The 8,593-nt window shown below is 40.2% G+C and overlaps 1 pseudogene; it reads left to right on the forward strand.

Moving 5' to 3' along the window:
* The first annotated feature begins 5,759 nt into the window (after positions 1 to 5,759).
* On the forward strand, positions 5,760 to 7,652 carry LOC133744342 (inosine-5'-monophosphate dehydrogenase 2-like; annotated as a pseudogene).
* The last annotated feature ends 941 nt before the right edge of the window (positions 7,653 to 8,593 follow it).

The raw sequence follows: 8,593 nt of genomic DNA on the forward strand, positions 1-8,593 counted from the left end.
AGGCCGTTTGTCGAGTGTTGTAACAATTTATAATGTAGTTCTTTTTTTTTTTAGAGAAACAACAATTTTCAGTCTTCACCCATCCATAGATCCAATTTGATACTAGCATCTCCATTTTTATTTTCTCACAAACAAAATCTAAGACCCCATTTGGTTAACCGGAATGTTAGAGTGGGAAAATGAATCAAACTCCTTTTCCTTTTTGAAATGGAATAGAATTAGTTGAGAATTTTCATGTGTGACATTTGGAACAATTCAGGAATTGAGATTAGGAAATGATCAAGAATAACTAATTTCTTAATCAATTTCCGATAATACCCAAATCATACTTCAAAATCAGTGGATTGATGGTGTTGACATTAGGGTGGCGACGGTGTTGGGTTTACTTTAGTCCCATGTCCGACGGTCCAGCAATTCAATTTGGTCGGGTTCGCAGTCACAACGAGTGTTGGCTTGGTCGATCAAAGGCAGGTCAGGTGGACTTTGGGTGGCGAGTTAGTGTTGACAAAGTTGAGTTGCTCCTGCGCATGTTGTCTTTGCCATATAGTTATTGTGCAAGTTTTTTTAGTCGGAGTCCTTCTGGCTCCTTCAGTCAGTCATTATAGAGTTCCAGTGTGAAGTCTAGTGGTCATTTCTGTGTCAGAGATGTTACCCAAATTCATTGTAACCAGTTCATTATTAATGAAGTTTCTTATTGATCAAAAAAAAAAAAACTTCAAAATCAATTTCCAACACATAAAAAATAAATACGTTTGAAACTTTAATCACTTTTGATATCATAAATATGAGGAGTCTGGGCAAACTAAAAGAATGATAGAGTTCTGGGTCGAATTCTATCAAGAGAAATCCAATACTACTAATTAAAGATTCTTCTAAACTCCATAATCTCCATTAGAATCTCCTTCCATCTTTCTATTTTATTTTTTTCACCTGCGTTTCTCTAATCAATGTCATTTCTCCTTCAATCTTCTTGATTGTGAAACTTTACCTTCAAAATTTATTCACTATCTCTTTTGTATACACCTAAACCCATAACTGAATTTTCCAATTTTCATTTCTAACAAGACCTATATAAATCTCCCAGTTTACAAGAGTGATGAAAATTAGTGTTCTTTACTCTTTTCATTCGATTTCTTCTCTTTCCAAAGAGAAAGTGATGGGAGACGTCATGGTCATTGTGAAGGAGACGTCATGGCACCCTCGTCATGGTCATTGTGAAGGAGACGTCATGACGTCGAGGCCGACGTCGCAGAATGTTAGGTGACTAAGAAAGGAAAAGACGAAGAGTTTCGCAGTAGGGTACCTCAGGCTCGGAGTCTAGTTTGAGCTGCGCTGGGGGCACGGCTTAGGAACAAGGTAGCTGGGCACCGAGCGCAGGTGAGACTAGAAACTAGGCTTCGGCGTTGTGGGCGAGGCACCGTAGACGCCACAAGCAGACGAGTCCGCGACGCGAAGACCCGATACTAGAATGGCTGCAAGACAAAGGCAGATTTGAGTCCTGATTTGGGCACGTCGGCATCGGCGTCGTCGACGAGATGAGATGCCGACTCTAAACAAGGAACGAGGATCTTCTTATACGGGCATCTACATTTTCAACACGAGGAAGGCCTAGATGAAATTCAAAGAGGGGTGCCCAAAGAGAAGTATAAAGATGTGGAGCCCATAGAGAAATTTGAGCTTTGGAAATTTTCTCTTGGGATGAATTCCCAAGGAGAAAATTTGGGGGCATTGTGGGGGTGGTCAATAAATTTGACCCTGCAATCAAGGCAATTAAAGAGAAGTAATGACAACAGTAAATGCAACGGTTAATGTAGCTGTAAATGCGACGATAAATGCGACATTCAGTATGACAATCATGGCCGCCAATAAGTGACGGTTATTGCAGGAGTAAATACGGCCTTAATGGTGGCGTGCCGCTCAAGTCACTACGGCTTGCTGTGCAAGTTTACTTGCCGCCCACGCCGAGGTACACCTATAAATAGGCTGCTCGACGTCAAGGTAAGGCATCGAATTCCAATTCTCTCTACTCCACTACTAAGAAACATACTGACTTAGGCATCGGAGAGTTTTCTGCAGGTACCCCCCCTCCTCGAGCCAACAGTCAAACTTCGAGTCAACGCTCGAGGGAAGCTTCTCGATCGTTCCCGGTCAGCTCCCGCGCCAGTCCGCATTCATTGGTGAGTCAAACTCCTCTACGGAATTTTTCGACACCAACATGGCATGCTCTCCAAATGCACACTTGAACTTTTCCGGGGACTCTGCTCTCCAAAGTTCCCGGAATGGGTCTCCATTTGAGGTAGATGTTAAAACATTTTGAAGAACTTGTTCACGAGCTATCCAATAGGCAGATTTGACAGAGTAAAACCCTCTTTTTTCCAAGCTCCAAATAAGTCGATCAGAACATGTTCTTCTACTTAATGGTATACTCAAAACCCTTGCAGCTAGGTGTGAAGGAAAGATAGAGTGTACTGAAGTAGGAATCCACTCTCTAGTGGTTTCATCAATGAGATCCGACACAAATTCGAATTCAGTATTGCTTGGCCTGTGTAGAAAGGTTGGTGTAGTTATTGGCAGCCACCTATCCGTCCATATATGGATCTGCTTTCCATCACCAATTTTCCATTGTACTCCCGCCTTTAGAACAACCCTACCATTTAAAATACTTCTCCAAGAGAAGGATGGAGAAACCCCCATTTCAACCTCCCAAAAAGATGATTGTGGAAAATATCTCGCTTTATACAAGTGAGCAATTAGAGATTGAGGATTCGAAATAATTCTCCAGCCCTGCTTTGCAAGCATAAAAAGGTTGTATGCATAAATATTCTTGAACCCCATATATACCTCCTTCTTGCTTTGTCAGACATAGTCTTTCCCAACTCCTCCAATGAATCTTTTTTTTTTTCATCTGTATCACCCCAGAAGAAGGATGCACACAACTGGTGTATATCATCACACAACCCTTTTGGTAAAAGATAGCAATTCATTGCATATAAAGGCATGGTTTGTGCTACAGCCTTTATTAGAATTTCCTTTCCTGCATAGCTTAGGATCTTGGATTTCCAATTGACCAATTTCTTGGTAAGCTTTTCTTTGATATACTCAAAGATTGCTGTTTTGGATTTTCCTAAATGAAGTGGTAAACCGAGGTACCTGTCATGTTCATCAACTCGCTGGACATCAAGGATGGAGGCTAAAAAGGTTTGCTGCTCCATTGGGACATTTTTACTAAAAACCACACTGCTTTTTTGATAGTTTACTTTCTGGCCAGAAGCTTGTTCATACACTTTGAGGATTGCACGAAAGCTGTGACATTCTTCTTCATTGGCCGTCCCAAATAAGAGACTATCGTCTGCAAAAAATAAAGGGCTAAATACAAATTACTACCCTGTGGTTTAGGTCCAAAATCAATTCAGTCCCTGAACTTCTAATTTCATCAAAAACACCCCTGCACTTTCAATTTTGATCTAATAGGTCCAATTTGTTAGTTTTCCGACAATTGAGTTATTTAACTTGTTAATGTGGATCATATATGGCCTATGTTTTATGATGTGGTGTCAAGGTGGTCTGCATTGTCAATTTAGGAGTGAGTCCTACTATTAAAAATAAATAGTTTTTCAACAAATAATCCAACTATTTGAAAGAATATTAACGAATTGGACCTATTAGATCAAAATTGAAAGTGCAGGGGTGTTTTTGATGAAATTAGAAGTCCAGGGACTGAATTGATTTTGGACCTAAACCACAGGGTACTAACTAGTATTTAGCCCAAAAATAAATGATGAAGTGTTGGGGCTTGTGGACACATAGTTAGACCTTCAATCACATTATTTTGCACTGCACTTGTAATCAAAGCAGACAGGCCCTCAGCGCATAATATAAATAGATAAGGTGATAAAGGATCTCCTTGTCTAATGCCACGAGTAGGTATAACTTTGGATGTAGGCTCTCCCTGAATAAGAATAACATAACTGACACTAGTAACACAAGTCATAACCATGTTTATCCATTGAGTACAGAAGCCCAATTTTGTCAACATTGCATGCAAGAAAGGCCATTCTAATCGATCATAAGCTTTACTAACGTCAAGCTTAAGGGAAAAGAAACATGTTTGTTGAGTCTGTAGTTTGTGCATGAAGTGTGCAGCCTCTGTTGCTACCAGTATATTATCGGAAATCAATATACCTGGCACATAAGCGCTCTGCAGTGGTGAGATTATATCAGGTAGGCAATGCTTTAACCTATTTGCAACAACCTTGGAGATTATTCGACATATCACATTACATAGGGCAATGGGTCTGAAATGAGCAGCCTCCTTTGGATCTTTGATTTTTGGGATAAGACATAGATACGTGAAGTTTGACTGCTCCCAGAATTCACCCTTCTCCAACGAGTTACGGACTGCATTACAAACATCCAAGCTGACAACATCCCAATATTTTTGGTAAAAAAACGGAGACATACCATCTGGCCCCGGGCTTTTGGACGGATGCATCTGAAAGAGAGCTTTCTTAATTTCATCATCTGAGTAGGGTTGCATGAGGGTGTCATTCAAGGCAGCAGTCACTTTAGATGGTGTAGCTGCAATCACAGTTTCAATGGCATCGATGCTACAGTTCTCTAAGGTGAAGACGCCTTGAAAATAAGTTAAAAGTAGTCGCTTGATGTCTGTACACTACACCAAAAATGTTAACACACAACACTTTTTGCACAACGAAAAAAAAAATGTGTTGTGTGATGAAGAAAAGTGAATCACACAACATGTTTAGTAAACTTACGTTGTATAAGGTGGTTAAAATTCTGAAGTTTTTGTTTAGAAGGTCATTGCACAACGGTTACAAGAATAATCTGTTGTCTGAATCATAAAAAAAAATAGCGGCAGATTTCCCTCCCAGATCGACTCAAATTTGGCTCCAAATTGGTACTACATCGTACAACAGTATAGTTATATCTGTTGTATGAGAGTAGCATGCAAAACATGATACAACGGTTTTTTACTTTTTGTTGTGTGATGAAGTGGGAAATATTTGGATGTGCCTTTATTTGGCCCAAAATGGCACTCGAGCCGCCCAAAAACCTCTAAGTTTTGATTGAAATATAGCACCAGATTGATAATCACACAACCAAATGAGTTGTTTCCGTTGTGTAAATGACCATTGCCTAGCATGTTACTTTGGTCGATATTATAGCGGGAACTTTTCCCTCTTTGAAACCTTAGCTGAGGTTTAAGTTGTTCACAATCAGACAACAAAACTTCGTCTTTATGTTGTCTGATTCATAAAGCAAAAATTAAAAGCCCGCCTTTGACAACTTAATTAGCTAGCTAGGTTTATTGGATTTGTTGTCTCCCCGTCAAGACTTTATCAAAACAGCCGTTTTCTCTCCTCATCGAGCAGCTCTCAACCATTTTGCTAAGTTGCCAAACAAAATCACGCTCGGCGCGCGGTTTGTTCCTTCTCCTATTCAATTCAGAGTTTCAGTCTCAGCTTAGGGTTTTGATTCGACCTCCGATTTCGCTCTGCCTTTTCCGATAGAGAAACAGAGAGATCTGCTGGGCTCGAAGCTTAGCGCGATCGGCAATGGGAGTTCCAGCTTTCTACAGATGGCTAGCGGAGAAGTATCTACTCGTCGTCGTCGATGTGGTAGAAGAAGAACCGGTTGTAATCGGCGACGTTTCGATTCCGGTCCACACCAGTAAGCCAAATCCTAACGGAATTAAATGATATAGTGGGGAAGGAGGTCAAGATTTACGATTGGGCTACATGGCGAGCCACGATTGGGTGAAGCTGGCGGACAAGGAGGTCAAGATTTACGATTACATGGTCAGCTGTAAGGACATGGTTTTGCCTTGGAGCTCCGATTTGGGGAAGATTGAGGAGTTCATGGCGGAGAAAGGTCGTGACGTGGCGGCGATGGTGAGGGACGACGAGGTAGTCGACATTGTGGGGAAGGAGGACGTGGAGCGGAACAAGGGGTACCCGAAGTTGGGGGTCGGGTCGTGCAAGGTCGGGGCGGCGATAGGGATGAGGGAGTCGGATAAGGAGAGATTGGAGGAGTTGGTGAAGGCTGGGATTGATGTGGTGGTTTTGGATAGCTCACAGGGAACTCCATTTATCAGATTGAGATGATCAAGTACATCAAGAAAATGTACTCAGGTTTGGATGTGGTTGGTGGGAATGTGGTGACTGTGAGTCAGGCGCAGAATTTGATTCAGGCTGGTGTTGATGGGTTGAGGGTTGGGATGGGGTCTGGCTCCATTTGTACTACTCAAGAGGTTTGCGCCGTCGGCAGGGGACAGGTATAAAGATGCATTCTTTTTGTTCCAGTATTGGTTTTGAGATGTGTAGAGTTTGATTAGACTGTTTAGATTATTAGTGGATGAACATTGGACCGAGGACTTGTCGAATTAATGGCATTTTTGCTCATTGGTGCTTGCTTTACTCTCTTGTTATGATATTAATGCCAGCATAGAACTTAACCAAAGGTTTGAAACCCTGCAGTGTGTAATATATAGCACTATAATTCCATTCTTAACTTGTGAAGAAGTGTGGATCGTGTGATAGCTATGCCTTCTTGTACTGAAGGTTTTTTTTATGTTGGCAATATGTTTCAGGCAACTGCGGTTTACAAGGTTGCATCTACTGCTTCACAAAGTGGTGTGCCTGTCATTGCTGATGGTGGAATTTCCAATTCTGGACACATTGTCAAGGCTTTAACCCTTGGGGCTTCTACTGTCATGATGGGAAGCTTCTTAGCTGGAAGCACTGAGGCTCCTGGGGCTTATGAGTATCAGGTAATGCCTGAGATATGACAGGTTTACTGCTAAAGCAGATATACTGCTCTGTTCATGGTATGAATTGTTGAAAGAGTTTCTATTGTTGAGCTGATATAGTATAGGATTTTGGATAGGGATTAAATTACACAAATGTAATTTGTGAAGAATGTAATTAAATGATAATTCATTATGTTCTAAGTTCTAACAAGTTGATCCAAATGATTGGTTTGCATTCTTTATATCAAATGATTCAAGCACAGACTAGGCTCTTCTTTATATTTTTTTCTTTGTTCATGTTTTAATGCTTATCAATGGTTTGTGTTCTTTGTGTTTCTGTTCAATCTTCTTAGGCTCTTCTTAGCTTTTAGTATTTCTGTTTCCCCAGTTTGTATGCATTTTCTGTTTCTTTGTATTCAGTGTGTGTAAGATCTGGGTGTTTTGTACTAGAGATTGGTTTTTGAGCTTGAAAGTTCTTTTTGTGTTCTGGGTTTAACAATTTTTTGCCTAGTTGATATCTAGATATAACAAACATTTCTTTGGACTCTGACTCTGCAATATTTCATCCCCTCTCTCAACACCCACCCCCCCCCCCCCCCCCCAAAGCATCCTAAACAGGGGGAGAGGAAAGCATGGATTTTTGATATTTTTTATCTTTATTAATCTTATTCCCTTTATCTACATCCACAGCATCATTTTCGATTGACTGTCAAAGAATGGAAGAATTTATGAGGAAGCTAGTACCAAGCATTTGAATGAATATGGAGAAGCTGGGTTGCGTACGTTGACGCTTGCTTATAAAAAGCTTGAGGAGTCTGAGTATTCTGCTTGGAACAATGAATTTCAAAAGCAAAATCATCTATCGGGGCTGATAGGGAGGTGATGCTCGAGCTAGTAGCAGAGAAGATGGAAAAAGACTTGATCATGGTTGGTGCTACAGCTGTGGAGGACAAATTGCAAAAAACGGTAAGATAAGCTTCTTATTACAGTAGTAAATAAGGAACTGCCGTTTTGATTTACGGCAACTTAGTACCTTTTTTTATTCTCTTAGATGCCCCAATGCATATACAATCTTGCACAACCTGATCTCAAGATCTGGGTGTTGACAGGGGATAAGATGGAAACTGCAATCAACATAGGGTTTGTCTCTAACCATTTAAGTAGAAAGCACTAACGTGAATAATAATAAAGCTACATTTCCCCCTTCTTTTTAAATCTTTTTAAAATTTATACACATGTAACATCATTTCTTATTGTTTTTATTTATTTAAAAAGATTGCAATAATGGAGGACAAGAGCCAAAAAAATTATTTACTCTAATAAATGTGGACCAAAACCTAATAATATTTGAAAAGGTAAACAAGTAGTTGCATAAAGTTGATTGTTCTTTTATACTTTTTATGTCTTTCATTGGCTAGGTTCAGTTAATAGTGCATGTAATGGAGCCATATTAGGAGTTACTGGCACGTTAGTACTCCTAGTAACAGAGATACTACAATGACATGTGGTGCTTCGTTGGAATTGTTACCTAACTATGAACAGATAGTGTGTCTGTCTGTCTGTGTGTGGGTGGAGGGTCATCTGGGTCTGTATTTATATAACATATAATAGCTTACATGTGATAATGTTTGTATTACATGTCTAAATGGGAAGCAAGGTGTCTGTGGTGGAAGCAAGAACCAGTTTCTCAATTTACAGTGAATCTCATATTGATAGTTCGTAATTGCTTGCAGGCTGTGATGGCCAGTGATTTTGCTATTGCCCAGTTTCAGTTTTTGGAGAGACTTTTGGTTGTCCATGGACATTGGTGCTATAAAAGGATTG

The sequence above is a fragment of the Rosa rugosa genome, chromosome 4 (assembly GCF_958449725.1).
Source record: "Rosa rugosa chromosome 4, drRosRugo1.1, whole genome shotgun sequence".
Lineage (NCBI taxonomy): Eukaryota > Viridiplantae > Streptophyta > Magnoliopsida > Rosales > Rosaceae > Rosa > Rosa rugosa.